The following is a 24,180-nucleotide window of genomic DNA, read 5'->3' as shown; positions in this document are numbered from 1 at the left end:
TACGAAGTTGCACTTACGTAGGATGAATAATTCTAGAAGTCTAATACACAGTATGATGATTATAGGTTTACAATATTGTATCAAATATTGGAAATTTGCTAAGAAAGTAGTTTCAGGTACTCTCCCCACAAAAAAAGAAGAAGGAGAAGAAAGGTGACTATATAAGGAGATGACAGGTTAATTAGCTTGACTGTAGTAATCACTTCACTATATATATATCTCATCACGTTGTATGTTGTACATCTTAAATACATACAACTTTTATTATAAATAAATTTGAAATGAAAATGTAAATGTCTTTTTTTTTTAAGTTGTTTTTGTTTTTGTTTTTGTTTTGAGAGAGAGAGAGAGCATGCAGGGGGAGGACAGAGGGAGAGAGAGAGAATCCTCCAGCAGACTCCCCGTGGAGCCCGACATGGGGCCCGATCTCACAGCCCTGAGATCATGACCTGAACCGAAACCAGGAGTCCGATGCTTAACCGACTGAGCCCCCCAGGCACCCCAAAATGTAAATGTCTTCAGCGCTCTGCCTGTCTCCACCTGCTGGACAAGCGTTCTCCAAAAGGTTGAAGATGGTTGCCAGCTCAGAACCCCAGTGGAACAAAAGTATTTTCCAATTATTCCAGCAGAAATGCCCTGTTTGGGTCATGTGCCCATTCCTAAATTATTCTTGGATCACGTGGCTTCTTCTGTGGCGGGGGAGCCCTGTCTCGGGTTGTAGAACATGTTCTCCGTAGGAGAGAAGCGTTCAGCTCCTTGAAGGATAGAAAGGGATGTTGGACAAGCAAAAACGTGCTATGTCTCCTACACCACCTTGAACCGGCTAGGAGCCCAAACTGCAGAAACTTGCAGCAAACCGGGATGCCCAATGCACCCAGGACTCAGTATTCTAAATTTCATATATTTCCAATAAAGGCAAAGAGCTGAGGCCATGTGCTAGATATATAGAGCCGTAACTATGTGGCACTCTTTTTTTCTATAGTTGGATAAGACTCTTTCCAGCTTGGTGAAGTTAAATACAAATAGCCATCGGCTTTGCCGCAATCATCAAAATATTTCTATGACTCACAAGATAAATGAGAAAAATACACAGAGGAGTCAAAGTTACACTGAAGTTAGATTGTAATCACACCCTTGAGCTCTGACAACCCACTGACAGAATTTCCTGCTGAGAGCATATTACGGACTTATTTTTCTCCACAAACGCTACTTGATTAACCTAAAGCAGATTATCTTCTCTATGGATTATCTGAGATCAGCTTTTCACACAAGTCGCTATTCCATCAGCAATCAGCAGCTCCCACCTCCACCACTGAGTTGCCCGCTGAAGATAAACACTGACCTATGGATCCAAGAACCCCAATTTGAGGCGACGAATCATCTGATGAAGGACAAATCAGCTTACAGGACATCACTCTTTCTTTTAACACTGACACTGAAGTCTCTTAAGTGGATGAGGACACTTTTCTACAGTAAGAGGATCAGGACTCTCTGTAGTATTGGGGACACTTTAACACCCTGATGGTCCGCCAGGAAGGGATTTCTGAGGCAGGCTTTCTAGTCAGAAAAGGAAGGCCTTGAATGCCCAGTGGAGTACGTCAAGCCCAGTTCAACATGCAGAACTTTCCCTGACTTGAGTTTTCTCACCCTCTGGCCTCTGCGTCTCCAGGAGGGCTGCACCTCAGTAACGCAAACCATCAAAATTTGTGGGGCGCTCGCTATGTGACCAGCATGGGAGCACGAAGAGAAACTGGAAGGGGCACTTCTGGGCAAGATGCTGTTGTGAGCTCAGGTTCTGAACTTTCCAACTCTACCCCAAGCACAGCAGTGATATTTAAAACATTCGGTGATATGTGTCCTGTTTAGGAGGAGGACAGACCTGCTAGATCATTTTAGACACCGTTAGAGTATACATGTATACTAAAAACATACGGATGACTTACCAAAAGAATTAAATGTACAGTGTCCAAAGCGATGGAGAGAAAGGGGAGTTCGGGAGAAATAAAAATACGTATTTTTAAGATGTTAGCAATAAGTCCAATTATGACAATATCACAATCAGTGGCAACATATTAAATTTATTTATTAAAAGGCAAACTACCAGGTTGAATTTTTTTTCACAGTTCATGTGTTTTAGAAAATTCACTTTCCTGGCAAAAGGGGTGGAGAGAGCAAAACCAGATGTCGGGGCATCAGGTAGAAAGTCATAGCTCTTCCAGACAAGAGGAGGCAGGGGCCTCACCCAAGGCAGCCCTGGGATGGGGCTGGAGGGAAGAGAAGGTAAGGGACATGCAAGAGGGAGAACTGATGGGCATGCCAGCTAGTTAGAGCAAGCTGAATTAGAAGGACTTCCTGAGGAAGATCAGCAGTTTTATGCTGGGCATTATCTACATGTAGGTGGTGGTTAAAAGTGAAGAAATGAAACTGCCTAAAAGGATGGGAGAAAGATAAGCATGAAATCCCTGGCAACACCAATTCTTGAAGGACACACAGAAGAGGAGAACCCAACATGGGAACCCAAGACAGATAAGATTAATTTTGTCACCTAGCCACTGGGAAAAAAAAGACTTTGGAGAGGGATGTCCCCAATATCAGATACTTTCCAGAGGTCAAATAAAGCAAGAACCAAAAAGCACATATTGGATTTGACAGTATGGAGGTCACTGGGGAGCTTTGCCCTCATTAACCTCGTGGGTCTTGATGGAAGTGTCAGCTTGAATGCAAACAGTGATCCCTGCAGGCCCATCTACCCGGTCTCTCTAGGTGACCTTGGGTGTTAACCCGTTTCATGCCCATAATAAAATGCCACCGTCCAGGAGCCAGGATTATGTTGGCTTCTCTCTGGGCTTCTTCAAATTCCACGAGTTTCCCAATACCTATCTTCCATCACCTTCAAAGCAGCTGGCTCAGAGCACAGATCTTTGAGCTCCATTCCCTGACTTCTCTCTTCCCTTTTCAGAATTTTGTCACTTTTTTTCTTTCAAGGGACGAATCCTTCTCTCTTTTGGAAGGTGGAATGAGTCAGCCATCCTGCTCTTATATTCAGGGCAACCAGGATTTACCAAGCAGCTTCTACACGACAGGCCCTGAGCTAGGAGGTTTCACATTTTTAATTTACTTCTGACATTTTAATTTACTTCTGACTTTTGCGTGGTGAGGCACGCAGTGTCATCCTATTTTGCAGAAGAAATTCTCTAGCAAAAAGGTACAAATGCTCCCTCTTTTCAGCTAAGGGTAAACAGGAATGTTCATTCCTGGGTCAAAGAAGTTCCTGTACTGTCACACTGAACACAGATCACATTCTATTAGTCCAATACCATGAGCCAAATGTGGGAATTATGAATAATTTTTAAACGTCTTTGGTACTAGCGATGGTAGTGAAACTGCTCAAGGAAGTAGGCTTGGGAAGGGAAGTTTCTAATCTGCTCAGGCTGCTGTAACAAAATACTATAGCCTGGGTGGCTTAACCACCAAATATTTATCTGTCACAGTCCTGGAGAATGAAGGTCCAAGATCAGGGGGCCAGCCTGGTCCGATTCTAGTGAGGCTCCAGTTCCTGGCTTGTAGAGAGGTATCTTCTCACTGCATCCTCACATGGCCAAAAGAGAGCTCTGGTCTCTTCATCCCCTTCTCTAGGCACCCATGTCATCATGGGGGTTCTGCCCCCATAAACACATCCAAATCCAATTACCTCCTAAAGACCCCATCTCCAAACACCACCCCATGGGTGTCAGGGCCTCAACACATGAATTTTGGCAGAATACCAACACGCAGTCTATAGCAGGAAGGAAAGAGAGAAAGAAAAAGAAAGGAAGAAGAAGAAAGAAAGAAAGAAGAAAAAGAAAGAAAAAGAAGAAAGAAAGAAAGAAAGGTGGGAAGAAAGAAAGGTGGGAAGGACGGAAGGAAGGATGAAAGGGGAGAAAGGGACAAAAAGAAAAAAGAGATCGTGGGAGCAGCAGAGAAGATTCTGGTGCGCCAGGGCCTTGGGCCAGAAATGCACAACCACCACAGGAAATTCTCCTCGGGGCCCAGGCAGCGACCCAGCCAGGAAGAGGCGACAGCTCACACCTGGCTTCAATAAAGAGCCCCTCCTGCCAACCCTGTCTCGGTCTTCACAATGGTCATGAAATGCTGGGTTTTTTAAAACCCAAAATGCAACTTGCCTGGCACTCTGCCACTTGAACTACAATCTCTGTATTTTTTGGAAGCAATGGATTTATTTTCCGCTCCACTCATTAACATGCTGTTTGAGAGAAAAACAAAAAAAAAACAAACAAAACCTGTCTGCTAATTAAGATGCCCAAATTGAAATGCCCTTTTCCAAAGAAGAGAATGCAGGTAGAGAAGTTCATTGATCACTTCTTTCTCCTTGTTACCCAACACGTTAATTTTTCAGTGGACTTGCAAGTTAGATGAACTTCCCACTCTCTTACATTTTGCTGACACAGGCACTCAGGAAGGACGCTTTAATGGCATTTCTCTGCCCTCCCTCCCGGCAGCTCCATCATCAATACCATTTGAATATTCTCTATTTATTGTCTATTTTATTTTTATGGGCTTGAGCAAAAGCCACTTTCATACTGGTCACTTATGGTTTCCTTAACTTTCTGATTAAGCCAGAAAAATTTGGTTTGAAGCTGCATATAATTTAAGGCTTCAAGATCCAACCATGTATTTCCACTTGCCTGTGGTCCAAAATGATTTCAGTATTTCTTCTCATCCTCGAGGCTCCCCAAATCAATAGATATGACCTCCCACTGTCCCACAGCAGCAGCTGAAGAAAACTGGGGAAAGACTTTTTTCACCTAAGACCACAAGTTCTGAAACCACTTCCTCTTCTCACTCTCCTTGACCTTTCTTCCCCACGAGGCCCCATTAACCGCACCCTCCTTGAAACACTCTCTTTGTGTGTATGTGTAAGAGCAAAGATTTTGCATCAACAAATTAGGTTGATTATGAGTTGTAGTCTGGCACTTTCTAAATGCCAGACATTGAGGAAGTTACTTAAAAATTGTGAGCCTCCATTCCTACATCTCTAAAGGAGGGATGAAAATCACTCCTTCATAAGAGTTGTGATGAAGACTACATCAGGTGCTTGTAAAATGTTCACAAAGGTACACGGTCTCCATGAGATGGCAAACGGCTGATGTTCCCCACCTCACCCTTGGAGAAATGGCTTCATCCCTGGGTCCCAGTTTCCATGTCTACAAAATGAGAAGCTGAGTGGGTGAAGGATAAGGCAAGATTCCCTCTTCTCCACTCCTAAATAAGTAATTCCCCTGCCTCTTCCCCAGTTCTCCCCTTGCCCCCTCTTTCTTCCTCCCTCCCACTGCTCCCTCTTTTCTGAGGCCTGGAATAGAATTTGGATAGTTTACCAGATTACAACAGTTTAGGTTGGAAAATGCTAGTATAAGGTTCTGTCTCTAAGCCCCCATCACCTAGCCAGCTATGGCTTTGGAAATACAGATTGACTTGGATACTTCTGATAGGAGTGGTTTTGAGAACTTCCTTAAGAAATTTAGCTTAGGGGCACCTGGGTGGCTCAGTTGGTTAAGTGTCTGACCTCAGCTCAGGTCATGGTCTCAGGGTCCTGGGATCGAGCCCTGCGGCAGGCTCCACACTCAGTGGGAAGTCTGCTTCTCCCTCTTCCCCTCCCCCAGCTTGTACTCTCTCTCTCTTTCTCTCAAATAAATAAATAAAATCTTTTAAAAAAAAGAAATGTAGCTTAGTGAAGGGCATAAAATTAATGAGGATACTGAGGTGTTCCTCATTAAGCTGAGCTACATATGTTGATAAATAATTTCCATGAGAGAGTAAGTTTGTGCAGCCATTCTGAAAAGCAATGGGCAGTATAATTGGCAAATGACTAATTAGTTATACTCTATCATCCAGCAGTTCCACTGCAAGTACAAGGGTATGAAGCTGTATGAGAATGGTCACCATGGCAGAGATTTGAAAGCAGTTTTGGTGTCCACTGGGTGAACAGATAGATAAAATAGATGATACACATCCTGAGATGGTATTCAACAAGTAGAAGATAAGGATTAGATGTGCATACAGCAGTATGAATAGATTTGAAAAACAGTCCTGAAAAAGAAATAAACAGAATGCAATACTTAGGACAATAGCATTAACAATACCTGCCCACATAATTGGTTTACCATTGGATAATTCAAGGGAATCAACTCATTGGTTTTGAAAACTAGTAAACGAGAGGAAAGAATCAAGCATGTAGTCTGGCTTTCCTCTGTGAATTATACCATGGATAACCAGCTAATATATCAAGGGAAGTTTCTTGTTCTAGAAGTGTTCCAGCTAACAAACAAAGAAGGAATGCTAGAGTTAGAACATCACCATTTTGCACCATCTAATTGTGATCGACTTTAAGGCAGCCCCCATTTATCCCTGGTATTCATGCCCTTGTGTAATCCCCTCCCCTGGATGATGAGTGCGACCTGTGACTTGCTTCTAACCAATGAAATGCCGTAAAGGTGATGGGCTGTCTCCTCCATGATTACATTACATAAAACTGTACTTCCATCATGCTAGCAGACCCTCTATTGACTGTCTCTCTTGCTGGCTTCCATGAAGTAAGCTGCTATATGGACAGACCCATGTGGCAAGGAACTAAGGGTGGCCTCCAACCAACAGTCCACAATGAACTGAGACCCTGTCAGACAAGCTCAAGGACCTGATCTGGTCAATAGTCACATACGCTTGGAAGTAGATCTTTTCCCAGTCAAGCCTCAAATGATTTCAGCCCTGACCAACCCCTTGTTTTTAGACTTCTGAGAGACCCTGAATTCAAGGCCACAGGTAACTCATGCCTGGATTTCTAACTGTAAAAGAATGTGTGTGTCAATATTGTTACACACCAAGAGACAACTAATGTACTAATAAGCTAACAGGATCCTAGGCTTTGGTCATCAACGGCTGTTAATATCACACACAAAAAAAGAGACAACCACATATTATGGGCATCCTGATGGAAGGACACAAGAGAAACCGTGAAATAGTCTGGTCCAAAAAATTGAACATCTGATCAAGTCCTTCGATTCAGGTACCAAATCAAAAAGACTACAGAAAACAGAAGAACTGGTCAAACCACCACAGCATTGCAATCAGCAAAATCACGCTATGGTAAATCCTATGGACAAACAACCTGGGATTGTCACCAAATAAATTACAAGGAAAAAAAAAAACCACGCTTCAGTGGGAAACCTATTGATTAAAAGGAACTTAAAGGAATATCAATCAATCACTATGTAGGTATTACATATTCACTTATTTGAATCCTGATTCATATAAATAAACTGAAAAGAAATAACATTTATGAGAGATGAAAAATTTGAGCACTAGCTATTCAATGAGATTAAGGAAATGTTGTTCTTTTTTAAGCTATTGATAAGGATATTGTGGTTCTATTACCTTGTAGAGATATACACAAAAATATCTATGGATGAAATGAACCAATGCCTGGAAGGAGGGAAGTGGATGGGGTATGGATAGAGACAGACTGGCCATGGGCTGATGGTGGTTAAAGCTCAATGATGGGCACAGAATGTTTGTTTTATTCTTTCACCTCGAATTCCTCATAACAAAAAGTTTTAAAAATTACATGCAGGGGCACCTGGGTGGCTCAGTCAGTTAAGCGTCTGCCTTCTGCTCAGGTCGTGATCCCAGGTTCCTGGGATCAAGCCCTGCATCAGGCTCCCTGCTCAGTGGGGAGTCTGCTTCTCTCTCTGCCTCTGCTCCCCACTCATGCGCCCTCTCTCTCTCTCTCAAATAAATAAAATATTTATTAAAAAAATTACATGCAGACAAGAAAACAAACATTTTGTAAGAATACTTGCAAACAAAAGGATATAACATTAGAGTGGTTTCATACAGAGAAGGAAACAAGATTGGCGAATGGGGATAAAAAGAAAAGAGTAAAGCAACCCCGCTCCTCAGTAAATATCAGAAGGAAATGAAATCGAGATTTCGAAGAGGTACCTGCACCCCCATGTTCATGGCAGCATTATTGACAAAAGCTAAGACATGGAAACAAGTGTCCATTGATGGATGAATGGATAAGGAGGTGTGGTAGTATATACAATGCAATATTATTCAGCCATAAAAAAGAAAGAACTCCCACCACTTGTGACAGCATGGCTGAACCTTGAAGCATTATGCTGAGTGAAATAAGTCAGACAGTAAAGAAAACATACTGTACATTCCACTTATATGTGGAATCTAAAAAAGACAAACTCATAGAAACAGGGAATAGATTGGTGGTTACCAGGGGTTGGGGGTGTGGGGGGGAAAGTTGGTCAAAGAATACAAATTTCCAGTTATGAAATGAAAAAGTTCTGAGGGTCTAATGTATAGCATCGTGACTATAGTTAACAATACCTTATTATATACTTGAAAGTTGCTAAGAGAGTAAATCTTAAATCTTCCTATCACACACACACACACGCACACATGCACACGTGCACACACAACAAAAAAACAATGAAAAATTATGTGAGGAGATGGATGTGTTAACTAACCTTATTGTAACACTGCACAATACATACATGTATCAAATCACTTGTATACCTTAAACTTACACAATGTTTTATGTCAACTAAATCTCAGTAAAGCTGGGGGGGGGGCAGAGCGGGTGGTGAGTAAATAAGTAAACGAACAAATAAAGTGAATGAGGGCACTACCAGAACCAATGATGACAGTGGGTTATAAACAGAAGAGTAGGATTAACTCTTTACTCATTGAATCCAAAAGGAAAAAAGTTTTCCCAGGGCTTTTCCTGTCCTATCCTGCCCTTCTCTGGAGACTGACACTAGGACTGTATTTCTCTCAGTCCCATCCAGTTTCCCCCAACGTCTCCGGAATCCATCCCCAGCCACCTTTCCACTGTCCGCTCCTACATCCTAGTCCAGCTGTGCATCACCATGGTCCTTCAGTGGTCTCTTGTCCTTGTTCCGCAACATTCTCTCCCTACAATCCTCCTCGGCCCCCAACACCCATCGACTATACGATCATCATCTAATACAACCACATCACTGCTCTGATCAAAATCCAACAACGGTTTTCTGGTAACTTACAAAATACTGTTAAAATTCTCTCCCCAGTATGCAAGGCCTTCAACTATGGGCTGCAACCTCTTTTCCACCATTAGCTTCCACCACTTCTCAATATGAACTCAAGCGCCCCTTCCCTTCCTGGCACCCCCATTTCCCAGCTCAGCCAAACCAAACCAACCCACCCACCAGCCCTGAAGCAAGAGCAAAGGGTTTTTCCCCCTTGACTTCTATAACCCTATCTTCAGCTGGGGCACAAACCCCACTTAGCTCCGCCCCAAGAAGTGGGGCTGCTGATCTGATTGGCTTTCATGTGCAATGCCTGCTCTAGGGGCATGGTCTATGGTCCTGCACCTAGTCTCTTGATGCTGTGGCCTCCCATTGGCTGAAGCCATCGGCAGTATCTGGAGCTGCTACTCCAGGGCAGCTGAGTCCCAAACTTTGCTCATCTCTCACCTGTGAGACAGCAAGGGTAAACTGAGCTAGGACTGTCTTGCTCTGGGCCAACCCAACCATCTCTCTCTCTGTCCTCTCTCCTGTGTAGGAGAAGGGACAATTTCATTTAGGCTGTGAGCCAAAGTAGGTCGCTGCTCAGGGGACCAGAGAATACCCGCAGGTAATCAAAGAGCCTGATTTCATATGATAGGGAGTGATGGTAAAGCATAGGTCAGCACTACAGCGAAAATTATGAATAGTCAAAATTACCCTTGAAGCTTTCTTAAGCTATCCCTAGAATAATGCCTGGAATAAAAGGCTGTGTATACAATCCTGTGTCCATCCTCCCAATTCTTTGTTGGTCCCTGCTTCTCTATGACCTTCAATTAATTCTTCAATTTATTCATTGAGGGTGCCAAGACCTCTGTCATCACCCTCAGCCAATCCTCCTGAGCAGAGTGCTTCCCTTCTTGGTCGGTGGCTGGAAAATCATTAAAAATCATTTATAAGAAGGAGAAGGGGAAACTGGAGTGGGAGGGGGGAGATCAGGGCACAACGGGAGCCTCTAAGGATCTCAGGTGTGTTCACTCTATCAGAATTAATCAACCTGAATGCTTGTGATTGGTGCACTTTTCTATGTACATATTATACTTCAATTGTGTGTGTGTGTTCATTTATTTATTTTTTTTAATTTTTTAAGACTTTATTTATTTATTTGTCAGAGAGAGAGAAGAGAGAGAGAGCAAGCACAAGAAGGGGGAGCTTCAGGCAGAGGAAGAGGGAGAAGCAGGCTTCCCACTGAGCAGGGAGCCCGATGAGGGACTTGATCCCAGGACCCTGGGACCATGACCTGAGCCGAAGGCAGACGCCCAACTGACTGAGCCACCCAGGCATCTCGTTCATTTATTTTTTAAATACACATTCTTTCCTTGGATTTTCCAGCAAGTCTTGACTATTTTAGGCTTGATGCTCAGGACCTATCATATTCAGCAGAACAGGCAAAGTTCTTTCTCTCTCTGTTTCTCTCTCCACCCATCTTCCCCCGCCTCCCTTTCTCTGTTTTCTTTTACCCAATAGTTGAATTCTAGTCAATTAATTTAGGATAGGATGAAAGTCAGCTAGAAAGAAGTTCTATCACTGACTTGGTATATGCATTCTGGCAAAATTGCTTAACCTCTCACACCACAACAGTTTCTTGTGTGCAGAGTAAGGGTTATAACATACCTACTACATACTACTTCACAGAGCTGTTAAAAGAGGATTAAATGGCACAAGTGTAAATGGCTTAGAAGAGTGCCTGACACATAGTTAGCACTCAATGATTGTAAGGTTTTTGTTTTGTTTTAATTTCCCATTTGTCACTTTTCCCTGAGCATAAATCTCCATCAAGAACCTCATCAGGAGGAAGAGTGCAGCATCCAGATAAGAGTCATGACTCTGGATCCCTTGAGCCAAGACCATCAAATAGGACCTGAACCTTAAGAACTCTCCCAACACCCTTTTCCCACCGAAACACCCTTAGTCCTCCAGACCCTGATGCCATCCACTTCTTCAAGAAGGTTTCCCTAACCACTCCAGCCGCTAGGCTTTCTCGTTCCTCTGAATGCTCACTGGATCTTTGGGAACCTCTATGGCTCACCAGCTCTGTGGGAAAAGCCTTCCTGAATCCCTGGGGCAGAAGGACTCCACCTGCTGCTGCATTCTGTGTCCTGTAGGACCCAAAGACTAAGTCAACGACCTGAAGTCAGCAGTTTGCCTCTGGTCCCAGCTTCTTTCCTGAATCCTATCCCTCCTCCTCAGCCTCCCACTTCCCCTTCCTCGTACATACCCAGAAACTTCCTCCATCATCTCCCTCCTACCAGACCAGCAAGATTGTGTAGCCACTCATTCACACTTGCTGGTTGTCTACTTATACCTTGACTGAAGTTTAGTCACACTTGCTGGGGACCTCAGCCAGATGTTCATGTTTGAAGCCATTATTATTTGTACTCAAAGTCATTTAACTCTATTTGTACACAGCTCTCTTCCCCTTTAAGAAATTTCAAATATCAGTAGAGCTAATGAATTATTTGGAAGAATACCCTGAAAGTGATCTATTCCATTGGTGGACATCCTGAACTAAAAATAATTTGCATTTTGTTGAGCACTTACTCTGTGCCATTCCTGTGATGCTTGATATGTATTAACTAACTTAATTCTCAATCAATGAGATGATTGCTATTCCAATTTTACAGATGAGAAAAGTGACACTTGGGGAATTAGGTACAATGACCAAACCATACAGTCATAGATTGTGTGTCTCATGGGATGAGATCCAGAGCCATCTAATCCCTAAAACTGCCCTTTCTGAGTGACTGTGTGGAGGGCAACATGAGGCCTCTCCTTCCTATCCTATCCCCAAATATTTCTTCTCTCACATCTCCCTGGAGAGCTTCCTGGGATGCTAGAATTGGGGAACCCTGTGTCTTTTGACTTCTGGGCAGTCCTGGGCACATGGCCCAGATTTCTTCTCCAAACCCTCCTCACACCACTTTCTCCATTCTCCATGCTGTGCCTTTTCATTCATTTATATATTCAATTACCATTTATTGAAAACCTACTATGTGTCAGCTGGTAGCACTGAAATAGCAAGACAGATGCAGTCTTTGCCTCATGTTAACCCATGGTCTGGTCCTTTTCATGACTCTATGCAGTTCCTTCTATAGGGAACATTTTATTGTGTTTTGCTTTATCACACTTTGCAAATATTGCATTTTTTATGAATTGAAGGCTTGTGGCAACTCTGTACCCAGTAAGTCATTGATGCCATTTTTCCAAAACATTTGCTCACTTCTTGTTTCTGTGTCATGCTTTGGTAATTCCAGAAATATTTCCAACATTTTTATTATTATTATATTTGTTATGGTGCTCTTGATCAATGATCTTTGATGTTACTATTGTGATTATTTGGGGCTCCATCAACCACACCCATATAAGATGGCAAACTTAATCAGTAAGCGTTGCGTGTGCTCTAACCGCTCCACTGATCAGCCTTTCCCCTGTGCCTCTCCCTCTCCTTGGGCATCCCTATTCTCTGAGACACAAAAATATTGAAATTAGGCCAGTTAGTAACCCTACAATGGCCTCTAGGTGTTTATGTGAAAGGAGGAGTCAATCAATGCGGCAAACTTCATTGTTGTCTTATTTCAAGAAACTGCCACAACCACCCCAGCCTTCAGCAAGAACCAACCTGATCAGTCAGCAGCCATCAAACATGAGGCAAGACCCTCCATCAGCAAAAAGACTGTAACTGACGGAAAGCTCAGATGATGGTTAGCATTTTTTAACAAAAAAGTATTTTTTAACCAAGGTATGTACTTTGTTTTTTAGATATAATGCTATTGCACACTTAAAAGACTATGGTATCATGTAAACATAATTTTCATATGCACTAGGAAACAAAAAAACTTCATCTGACTAGCCTTTACAGTATTCTGGAACCAAACCTGCATCATCTCCAAGGAATGCCTGTATTCATAATTCCCTGCTCTTCCTCCCCAAACTATTCCCAGCCAGGCAAACTCCTACTGACCCACAAGATCCGGTTCACAATCTTACCTCTTCTTCCACCTTCCACAACTCCCCAGGGGTGACATTCAAAATACTTAGCAACTAGTTTAGCAATCATAATGGACACCAGCTGTGAACTACCAGTCTACCATATGTCCAAGCTAAATTTCTGCCCTGCCACAACCCTGGTCAGAGTTAGTCACCCTTCCCATGGGGGTTTTCAGCACCTGGTCCACACAAATATCGATGTCCTTTATCTTTTCCAGAGAGGGGCCTTACGCTCCACCAGCCCTCCCCACTGCACTCATACCCACAAACACACAAATGTACCTGTGAGCTTTCAAAAGGAAGGAATCATTCGTTATTTATCCAGCAGACTAACAAAGCCCAATATATAACAGGAGCTCAATAAATCTGTATTTAATAAATATGTTCGGGTAGGAAGTAATCTGGCCTTTATCCTGGAGAATTTCCTAAAATATCACCCCTGTTCAGATCAACAACATTTCTTAATTTGAGACTTAAAAAACAATTTAATGTGTATTGGGCTCATTTTCCTCTATTTTAGTTAGCATTTAAATATTTTTTTTAGTCCAATAGCCCTTATATAATACCTCAGAATGAGTTTCTCTGTTTCTTATATTTCTACCTCTGGTTATCAGGTTATAACAAAAGAGTACTGTTAGGGCTGAATTATGTCCCCTCCCAAATTTATATGTTGAAGTCCTAACTCCCAGTACATCAGAATGTGACTGTATTTGGAGACAGTGTCTTTAAAGAGGTCATTACACTTAAGTGAGGTCAGTAGGGTGGGCCCTAATTCAACATGACTGGTGCCCTTATAAAAACAGGAGGTTAGGGCAAAGACACAGAGGGAAGATCATTTGAAAGCACAAGGAGAAGACATCCATCTACAAGCCAAAGGGAGAGGCCTCAGAAGAAATCAACCTTGCTGACAACTTGATCTTGAACTTCTAGCCTCCAGAACCATGAGAAAATAGATTTCTGTCATTTAAGTCACCCAGTCTACAGCATTTTGTTACAGCAGGCCTAGCAAACTAATATAAGTACAATCTCCCTTGCAAGTGAACTATTGCCTTAATAAATAACACAACTTTTCATTGAGTATGTACTGTTGCCAAGTAAATTGGAAACTTGATGTCAGTGAATAGGACTTTTTATTCTTAGACTCTCTTATAAAACCTAGCACCACAATAGATGCTCAGCAAAAATTTAGAAGCCATTTCCTAAACCACAGAATATATGAGGATATTTCTTTGTTTTCATCTATTCCCCCTCTTTTCAAACTCACATTATTGACATTTGGGACTAGATGATTCTTAGTTGTGGAGAGCTGTCCTGTGCCCTGTGGATCTTCAGCAGTATCCCTGATTTCTACCCACTAGGTGCCGGTGGTACACATGCACCCCCCATGTTATGATAACCAAAAATGTCTCCAGATGTAGTCAAATGTCTGCTAGGATTCAAGACACTCCTTGTTGAGAACTACTGATCTATTGTGAAACTATCTTTCTCCTCTTCATGGGTATTTTTTTCAAGTACTATCCAAATCTTGGAATTCCCTAGAGAAACATGCTATGAATCAGAACGATAACAAGAAATGGGGCCAAGCTTATTGGCGGGGTATCAGCTGGTGCATCTCAGAATATGAGCTGGTAGAGAATATTTTGTCAAATTCGGCCTGTAGGAAGAACAGTCCATGCAGTGGGACAGGACCAAAGAAGAGGCTAAAAATGTCAGATGGTGGTTTCTGCTGAGTCAGAAGCCCAGCCTTCCATTCCCAAGATTTCACCTCCTGGTCCCTGGTCACTAAGCTAGGATCAACATAGACAGGGAGTTATTTCTATCTGCAGTAGGATTGACTATTTTAAATGAACTTGTGGTTCCAGGCCATTTCTTAGTGGACAAATCCCCACATCACAAAAACCACCAGAGAAATTGCCACTAATCAGCATGCTTGTTAACGAGCTTAGGAAACAAGGCGGCAGCGAAAAGGGCTGGGGCCCCAGAATGCGGTCTCCCCTCTGAAGCTGGCCGGGCACACTGGGGCTGCAGCTGGATGTGAGCAGAGAGCTCGGTCTCTTACTTCCTAAACCACCTCTTTCCTGGAGAACCATCTCAGGGTTTCAGAATTGTTCTCTGGACCCCATCAGAGACTCTCATAGGTATAAAAATAAAATTATGATGGGGAAGGTCACAGGGTCCATCTTATTTATTAGGAATCTGAAAGAATGATGGGTCATGCTCTGCGACCAAAAACCTACCCTGATGGTTCCAGTATCTACCATCTCAGACCAGTTCACAGGGCCACAGAAAGCAGAGCCTGGAAATATGGCAACCTGGAGACTATGAAGGGCCTCTTGTGCTCCAAAACTAAGGAATTTACATTATTTCCAGAATCATCGCCATTTTGTCTGATATTACTAGGTGAACCATGGACCGTATTTAAGACACGGTTAACTTAGAACACAGGAAGTCCCTGCAATCCCCGTGCTACTAGAATTCCCGGCAATACACCCACTTAAATAACTATAACATGAGACAATAAAAAGCTACCTGGAGAGGAGAAGGAAGCAAGGAAGCATTTTCTTGATGCAAATCCCAAAGCAGACCCAGCAACATTTTCTGTCTCCACTTTCTGAATGACTCACTGGACTGTTTACCATGCCAGGTGTACCAAGGGTATGGATGAGACAAAAATGAACCTGCACTTGACTTAAAAGGAAGTCTGTCTTGAATTCTTACTGTGGCCTGTCACACCTGCTCCCTTTCCCTCTACTCTACCCTGGGTGACAGATGCAAATCTTCCGATTTGAATAAAGAGCACCCATACATCTAGAGCTTGAGTGAATACCCACAGGCCACAGACTAAATATGTCAGAGGGAATTTCAGAGGCGTCCCCACAGCTTCTCCATTCCCTTTCAGTTAGCAGCATGACACAGAGGCTTCTGTCTGTGGGATGCAGCTTGGGGGCTGGATAAATGCAAGGGAGTGCATCAGTTTAGGGGAGGGCAAGGCTGGCTGCCATCTACCATACACTCAGTACAAACCCCATGTATTTACCTCATCACAGTTTGCGTCATCCCCGATGCCATTTTCCAGGGCGCGCTGAATTCCCAGTCCAAAAGTCATTCTTTCCATGGAGTTATTTCCCTGTAGTCCAACTTCACTAGAAAGAGAAGTCAACAATGGCCACTTTACTTAGTGCTTTCAGTAGCTTTACCACTTCTGTGCTAGGTTATAAAAGCCATAGCACAGTCATTTTCATTTCTTTCCACAAACAACAGAACAAAATGAAAAGAAATGAAGGCTGGTGCAAATGCTGAGGACACCTAATACGCGCCAAGCACCTATGACCGGAAGTGGAGCTTTGCCCGCCACCTTGGAAAAGAGCATTAGAGGACTCTTCTTTTTCCCTTTTAACGCCTGTTGTGTCTCACAAGTCTTTCATCCAATTGGAAAACAGCAAGTGTGGAAAATTTAGAACACCCCTTCTAATTAAGGCATAGCCCAAGCTGCTGCTGGAGCATGGCCGCTTCTAGAACACAGTGCCTCCTTGAGCAGAATAGAAGCGTGTTTCTCTCTCATGGAGGAGTGCGGAGGTTGTGGGCAGCTCAGGAAACTGACTCTGCTCCATGGGATCTTTCAGGAACCCAAGCTCTTCTGGGTTTTTTCTATTTGTTTTTTCTATAAAGGTCTAATTTACTGAAAGCCCAATTCACTTTTTAAATGTACCCTCCTACCTTGTGGCTCCACTGTTCCCCAAGATGTTGCTCTCATCTGCAACGGGAAAGTAAAAGAGAGCACAGACCACAGCTTCTTTCTAGAGGGCAGCTCACATCCCACTGACTAGAATTTAATCACATACCTAGCTTCAAGGGAGTCGAGGCGATGGGGTCTGCGTGCCCATCGGAACTTGGGAGGGTTTATTATTGACAGGATGAGGGGGAAATGAATATAATTAGGGGACTGTGCCATGCATCAAATCTTAATGGAACTTAAGAATTGGGTTATTTTCCAACATATTTAACAAATGAGGATGTAGGAGTGGAACACAATTTGCAAATCATCAACAAAACAAAGATTTTGTGCAGCAATATCACCTCTGGTATCTTTCTTTGTTGCTATATTTTTGCTCCTCAGATCCAAAGACCTGAATCAATTAAAAGCATGACATTTTCTGTCAAACACAAGAGACTGTTACCACATAGTGTCTTTGTTATTTCCCTGTAGCACAATCTAAAATTCACCTGCAATGACTCTGGCGATCATAAAATGAATAAATCTGTGGCACAAGAGCCCCTTCAAGTCCAAAGCAGTTCTGCAATGTTTGGCGAGTGTCTATAGTTCAGAGTATCTGGTGACAACGAGAAAAATATCCTATACAGTCTTCTGAATCGTATGTTTCCTACACCATAGGCTATGTCTCTGATTGGATCTTAATTTTCCATGACAGTTATGAAAATGCAAGGAGGATGATTTTCTGTAGAATGTCAATATTCCTTTAGGTAGTCATTGTTTTTGATGAATGTATGACTCGCTGTTGGCAGAGAAAACTTTGATTGAGTAAGGAAAAAGAAAAGATGCTCTCTGTGCCTTAATGAAGAGATTTTTGGGGGGTGCCTATGGAATAAATATACGATGATGTCAATTCCAAATTATCAAGGCAGCAGCTGATAGTTGATAGGATGTTTTATCTGTTCAGAAAATGTCAACGCCTAGGGGCAGTAACTGCTCTGGTCCATTGGCAATGATGTGTCCTACTGAGTGGATGGCTTACCAGAAGATATCCTTCCAGCCTCAAAAATAGTAATAGCACAAACAATAACATCAACAATGATAGTAGCTATGATTTCTTTAGTTCTGCTATTTATTGACCACTATGTTAATTACTTTTTTAAGATTTTATTTATCTATTTATTTATCTATCTATTTGAGAGAGAGAGAGAGAGCGTGACTGGGGAGAGGGGCGGAGGGAGAGGGAGAGAGAATCTCAAGCAGGTTCCCCACTGAGCACAGAGCCCGATGCAGGGCTTGATCTCACCACCCTGAGATCATGACCTGAGCTGAAATCAAGAGTCAGTCGCTCAACTGACGGAGCCACCCAGGTGCCCCTATGCTAATAACTTTTAATGTATTCTCTCTTACAATTGTTGCAATAATATTGCAAAGTAAATACGATGGGCAATATTCTCAGTTAGCTCAGCCTGCTCTTTGTGATGCTGAAGGTAATAACTAACATACGTTGAGTGCTTCTTCCATGCCAGACCATGTTCTAAGCACAGGGGAGCAGAATTCATACCCATGGCATCCTTGCGTGCTACCTCCCAGAATGAGACCTCTGTTATCAGACAGAAGCCAGGTGTGTTGCAGCCACGGGCTTCAGCCTGCTGTATGCAGCCGCTCAAGTTGTCTCCGAAAGCATGGGTTCTGAGCATACGAACAAGTCTAGCAGTGCTGTGGCTCTCCAAAATAAATCTGACCCATGGAGCACTTACTTCTGCAACGCATCGCGCGTGGTTGAAGTGGGCGACGGCCAGGCTAGAGCGGAAATGCTGGGATGACATCTGTGGCTATCAGCAGCTGGCCTTTAATGCAAATCCCCCAAGTTCATCTGAAGTAGAGAAATAGGATTTTGCTCAGAATGGTCCTTATGTCCTCAAATACTCAAAAGTGAAAAAAACATTTAAAGGAAGCAAATTTGAATCAAGTGCCACGAAGAGAGATTCTGTGTCATTTCTGAATTCTTTCTATACCTAGCACAGTGCCTCTCCTATTGCTGGTGCTCAGTAATGTCCGATAAATCGTTGTGATTGGCTTGTAAGGGGGAGAACTGCCTTGACTAGGCAGGTCCCTTGAGAGTCTTTCTCTGCTTCCTGGATTTTTTTTTTAAGATTTTATTTATTTATTTGACAGAGAGAGAGACAGTGGGAGAGAGAACACAAGCAGGGAGCCCGATGCGGGGCTCAATCCCAGGACCCCGGGGACCATGACCTGAGGGAAAGCAGATACTTAACTACTGAGCCACCCAGGCGCCCCAGCTTCCCGGATTTTAAACAATTGGATTTATGACTAGTGAATTTAACAAGATTTGGTTGCTGATTGAAAAACGGAGATAATGGTGCCTATAAAGGTGGAATGGCAGATTTTTCTGTTATGATTGTCTTCCATTAAATAGAAATAAAGACCTTCTTGCTGGCAAATTGTTTTTATTGCAAGAGCCTGCATTCTGTCATCTAAAATATAACTTCTGCCTATAAACCATATTTTAATAGTTTGTAGAAAATCATGACACATGGCCGGGTGAAGACATAAAATAGTCACAAGTTATACTTACTGTTAATTTTTTTGGATATAACTAAATTTAAAATAAACTTGTCCAGTTTTATTAGTCATTATTACCCTTAGCAATAGTAGTTGTATTTATCTGAATCCTACCACTCCATATCTTTATTCTAAAAAAAATTTTTTAACTCACAGAAGTTTTTAATTGTTGAAATGGCTGTTACAGTTTTGTCCCCCTCCTATAGTAGCTCACCCCAATAACAGGCGTTAACCAAATAACAGTGCCCCCGACAGGATCTGCCTCTAAAAGTTCATGCTTCAAAGTGCATTCCTCATACTGCATCTCCACACCCACAGAAGGAGATTTTGGAGGGTAGGTCTCCATCTTATAAGACACTGTGTCTTTTTTTTTTTTTTAAGAATTTTTATTTATTTATTTGACAGAGAGAGAGCACAAGCAGGGGGAGTAACAAGTAGAGGGAGAGGGAGAAGCAGGCTTCCCGCCAAGCAGGGAGCCCGATGCAGGGCTCGATCTCAGGACCCCGGGATCATGACCTGAGCTGAAGGCAGACACTTAACCGACTGAGCCACCCAGGTGCCCCAAGACACTGTGTCTTATAAGACACCCTACCACAGCCCCTGTAAATTCCCACAAATCTTTCTAAAAAGAATAATTGCCTTAATGTGTTAATTCCTTGAAGGGAAGGACTTTGTATTTTTTTTCTAGAAGTGACTGTGAAGCTTCTTCTTCAGGTTGGATGTTTGATCACTAACTTTGACAAAAAGAAACAGAAACCAAAGTGAACATGTTAGTCATCACCTGAATTGATAAGCAAACTGAAGATGATTTGAACTGATAAAATACCAACAAAAGCAAATATTTAGATGTTTACATTTCCAGGTGCACACAGTTTTTCAAGAATACATCTATTGAATCAGTGAGCTGCGCCCATAGATTCAGGGTCCACTCTGGCCACAGCCACAGAAGTGCAGCTTATGAAGTTGGTGAAGAAGTTCACATTGACATTATTCATACTTACTGAGCACCTACTAAGCCCAGCACTACCTTGAGCACTGTGAAAAATATAAATAAATAAATAAATAAATAAATAAATAAAATTCTATGAAGAAGAAGTTACTAAGAATTCAAGGTAATTAGTCCCCAAATTAATGGTGTATGTGACCTTGCTTTGTGTGGCTTTCTAACTTTTTGTTTCAGGACCTCTTTACACTGTTAAAAATTACTGAGGACCCTAAGGAGCTTTATCTATCAGTAATTACCAAATTAGAAATTAAAAACTAAAAAATTCTTTAATGTATAGTAATTCTTTTAAAATAATAAAATATTAATACAACATATTAATACAAATAACATGTTCCTAAGAAAAATAACTATATTTTCAAACAAAAAACATCAGTGAAAAAAGTGACATTGTTTCACATTTTTGCACACCTCTTTTATGTCTGGCTTCATAGAGAAGAGCTGCATTGTCAAACCCACCTGTATATTCAATCTATTATAATGCTTTTGGTGGAAGTGTATAAAGAAAATTCGGCCTCACAGAGATATGTAACTGCAAAAGGAGAAGTATTTTAATGGCCATTTTGGATCACTGTGGCTATTCGTCTTTGATACTACACCAAACGTTAACAAGTGACAGTTTCTTAAAAGTTCGCTTCGATGTGAAATCTAAAACCATGCCATGAAAACCCATCCGTCTTTCCTGCAGTTCAAATTTTGTAACATCATGAGTTGGTCTTTTGAAAAATATCAGCAGATCTTTGAAATGTCGACACTTCAGTTATACAATACAAAAACATGAACACTTGTTCGTATCGCTACTGATCTCACTCGAAAAGTCTTTAAGTACTTAGAAGCTGTTGAACTCATTAATTGTTGAACTAATTTTCATTTAAAAGCTCAAATTTTATCATTAGGACATAAGCACTGTCACTTGTTTCCCTTGAAATGTCAGACTCAAGTTCCTCATTTTTGAGAAAAATGTCTGCCCAAGACACAGGACTATCGATCATTCGCTCCGATAAATGTGGTGTTCCATGGAAAAAGCAGCTAGTTGCTTGCAAATTGATCACAAAAGTGCTCAAGTTCAAGAGCCTGCATTTGTTCATCTAAAATGTAAATTTCTGGGGATGTCTGGGTGGCTCAGTTGGCTGGGCATCTGCCTTTAGCTCGGGTCATGATCCCGGGGCCTCTGTCTTTAGCAGGGAGCCTGCTTCTCCTTCTGCCCCTCTTCCCTCTGCTTGTGTGCGCTCACTCTCTCTCTCTCTCTCTCTCTCTCTCAATCTCTCTGACAAACAAAAATCTTTAAAAATAAATAAACAAAATGTAAATTTCTGTTTGTAAAACATTTTTTAATAATTCGGAAAAAGTTGTGAGAGATGGGTCAGGGCGGGACCTAACAGCAATCACAAATTATGCCACCGGCGCCTGGAAGGGAAGAATGCCATGACTATTGGTACAGCTTGGAACCACTGCCTGGACTTGTCCTAAGGTTTGAGCCATTTAATCCACCATCAGTGCAAATGTCAACCTAGTGAAATGGGCAAAGGATGTTCTTAAAATATTATGAAAATGGTTGTTACCCTGCAGTCCAACTGAAAATGTATCAGGACCCAACCCTGAAAACTGCTGAGGGAAGGAGAACCTACCACACCCAACCTAGTTTAAAGATTTAGCGGTTTCTTGTTTGTTTGTTTTAAAGATTTTATTTATTTATTTGAGAGAGAGAGACAGAGATAACGAGAGAGAGAGAACAAGAAGGGAGGAGAGGGAGAAGCAGGCTCCCCGAGGAGCCAGGAGCCCGATGCGGGACTCGATCCCAGGACCCTGAGATCATGACCTGAGCCGAAGGCAGACGCTTAACCAACTGAGCCACCCAGGCGCCCCAGATGTAGGGTTTTAATGTCCCTTGATTTCAATTAGCTGCACCAGTGACTATGAGCTCAAGTATATAAAGTGATATATTCAATATGTCCTGATTATAGAGCCATGCTTCTGTACCATTAAAATCACAGAGGTTTCAGCACCGGGTGGTGTATGGAATTATTGAATCACTACCTTGTATACCTGAAACGAAGGTAACACTGTATGTAAACTAACTGGAATTAAAATAAAAACAAAAAAATAATAAATAAATAAATAAATGAAATCACAGAGGTTTCTTTTGTAAGTGGCCACAGCAGCTAGTTAGGTGCCAACAAGCAAACAAAAAAACAAATCCCCTGACCAATTTTCTTCGGTCCTTAAAGGTAAAAGCATTTTCTGACCTTTTCTCTCCAGATTACCTCTGATGGATGGCTAGCAAGATGAGTTAGCCTGTCTGATTTCAGCAAGCTCCACAAAGGCAATCAAAAGGGAAGGAGAGGGTTACATGTCACCAACCCCACTTACTAAGATCAAAAGGTCCAGGGCTCCAGCAATTCAAAGCTTCTTTTCAAAACCTTTTATCAAGTAGGTCCATGTGCTTGCCACAGTCTAATTTAAAAGCAAGAGTGTTCGAAAATGGGTCAGAGATTTATAGCAATGCCAGAAGGAGACTCTGACTTGGTTTTTAGCCCTGTTACCTTTTTCTTTATATGGCAAAATATACCCAGTATAATAAGTATTTTTGGACATTTTATGTATAAAAGATAGTATACTCTATTGCCAAATATTTTATTGCATAAGAACAAAATGGCTTGCGGATTCTCCTTATAAAGACAAAATCCAGAAAAATATATGCTAAGAGCTAGCTTAGAGGAAAGGTTATAAAAGGGGCCAGAGCAGGATAAGGGAGTTCATCCTGTCTGCTTCCAGTTCAGCCCAGACTGTATCTTCCTGCACCCTGTTCCCTCTCTAGAAAAGCAACATTGGGTCAAAAATGAGTGGGCCAAATTAATAGACTTTACATTTTTTAGAACAGTTTCAGATTTCCAGAAAACTTGAGCAGGTAACATAAAGAATTCTCCTATACTGCCCCCTACCCACACGCACACACTCAGCTTCTCCCATTACAAACATCTTGCACTGGTGTGGTATGTTTGTTACAATTAATGATCCAATATTGAGGCGCTGTAATTAGCTAAGTTCAGAGTTTACATTAAGGTTTACTCTAGGTGTCATATAGTGCTATGGGTTTTGACCAATGCATAATGTCATGTATCCACCACTCTAGTATCATACAGAATACTTTCACCACCCTAAAATCCCCTCTTCTCTACCTGTTCATCCCTCCCCTTTCAACTCCTGGCAACATACATCAAAGCAAATAGTAGACTTTCTTTTCACCGACCAGCGAGACACCTGGTAATTTTCTGACTGCAACACAATAGTATAAACTGACAATAAAATAAGATCTAAAAAATATCCTCTTGAAAATGAAAACTTGAGGGGCCCCTGGGTGGCTCAGTCGTTAAGCATCTGCCTTCGGCTCAGGTCATGATCCCAGGGTCCTGGGATCGAGCCCCACATCGGGCTCCCTGCTTGGCGGGAGGCCTGCTTCTCCCTCTCCCACTCCCCCTGCTTGTGTTCCCTCTCTCGCTGTCTCTCTCTCTGTCAAATAAATAAATAAAATCTTAAAAAAAAAAAAAAAAGAAAATGAAAACTTGATCTATAAATAATTCTTCAGTCAAAGGGAAACTAAAACTTATATTACACATTATTTAAGGATTAATGACAATAAAGAAACAAAACAGACAAGCAAAAGGCAAAAAGAGAGAGAGAGACAAAACAAGAAACAGACTCTTCACTATAGAGAACAAACTGATGATTACCAGAGGGGAGGTGGATGGGGGTGGAAGGGAGGATGGATGAAATAGGCGGGG

The 24,180-nt window shown here is 42.0% G+C and overlaps 1 long non-coding RNA gene across 1 annotated transcript in view; it reads right to left on the bottom strand.

Moving 5' to 3' along the window:
* LOC144381478 (uncharacterized) overlaps positions 1 to 18,686 on the bottom strand; it is a 28,856-nt gene extending 10,170 nt beyond the window's left edge. The window contains exons 1-2 of the long non-coding RNA XR_013446727.1: positions 18,570 to 18,686; positions 16,135 to 16,240 (exon numbers count right to left, since the gene is read on the bottom strand). This is a non-coding gene — a long non-coding RNA (uncharacterized LOC144381478). The remainder of the gene's footprint in view (positions 1 to 16,134; positions 16,241 to 18,569) is intronic.
* Positions 18,687 to 24,180: the final 5,494 nt, after the last annotated feature.

The sequence above is a fragment of the Halichoerus grypus genome, chromosome 4, assembly GCF_964656455.1.
Source record: "Halichoerus grypus chromosome 4, mHalGry1.hap1.1, whole genome shotgun sequence".
Classification (NCBI taxonomy): Eukaryota; Metazoa; Chordata; class Mammalia; order Carnivora; family Phocidae; genus Halichoerus; species Halichoerus grypus.
This window is presented reverse-complemented; position numbering and strand designations above follow the sequence as displayed.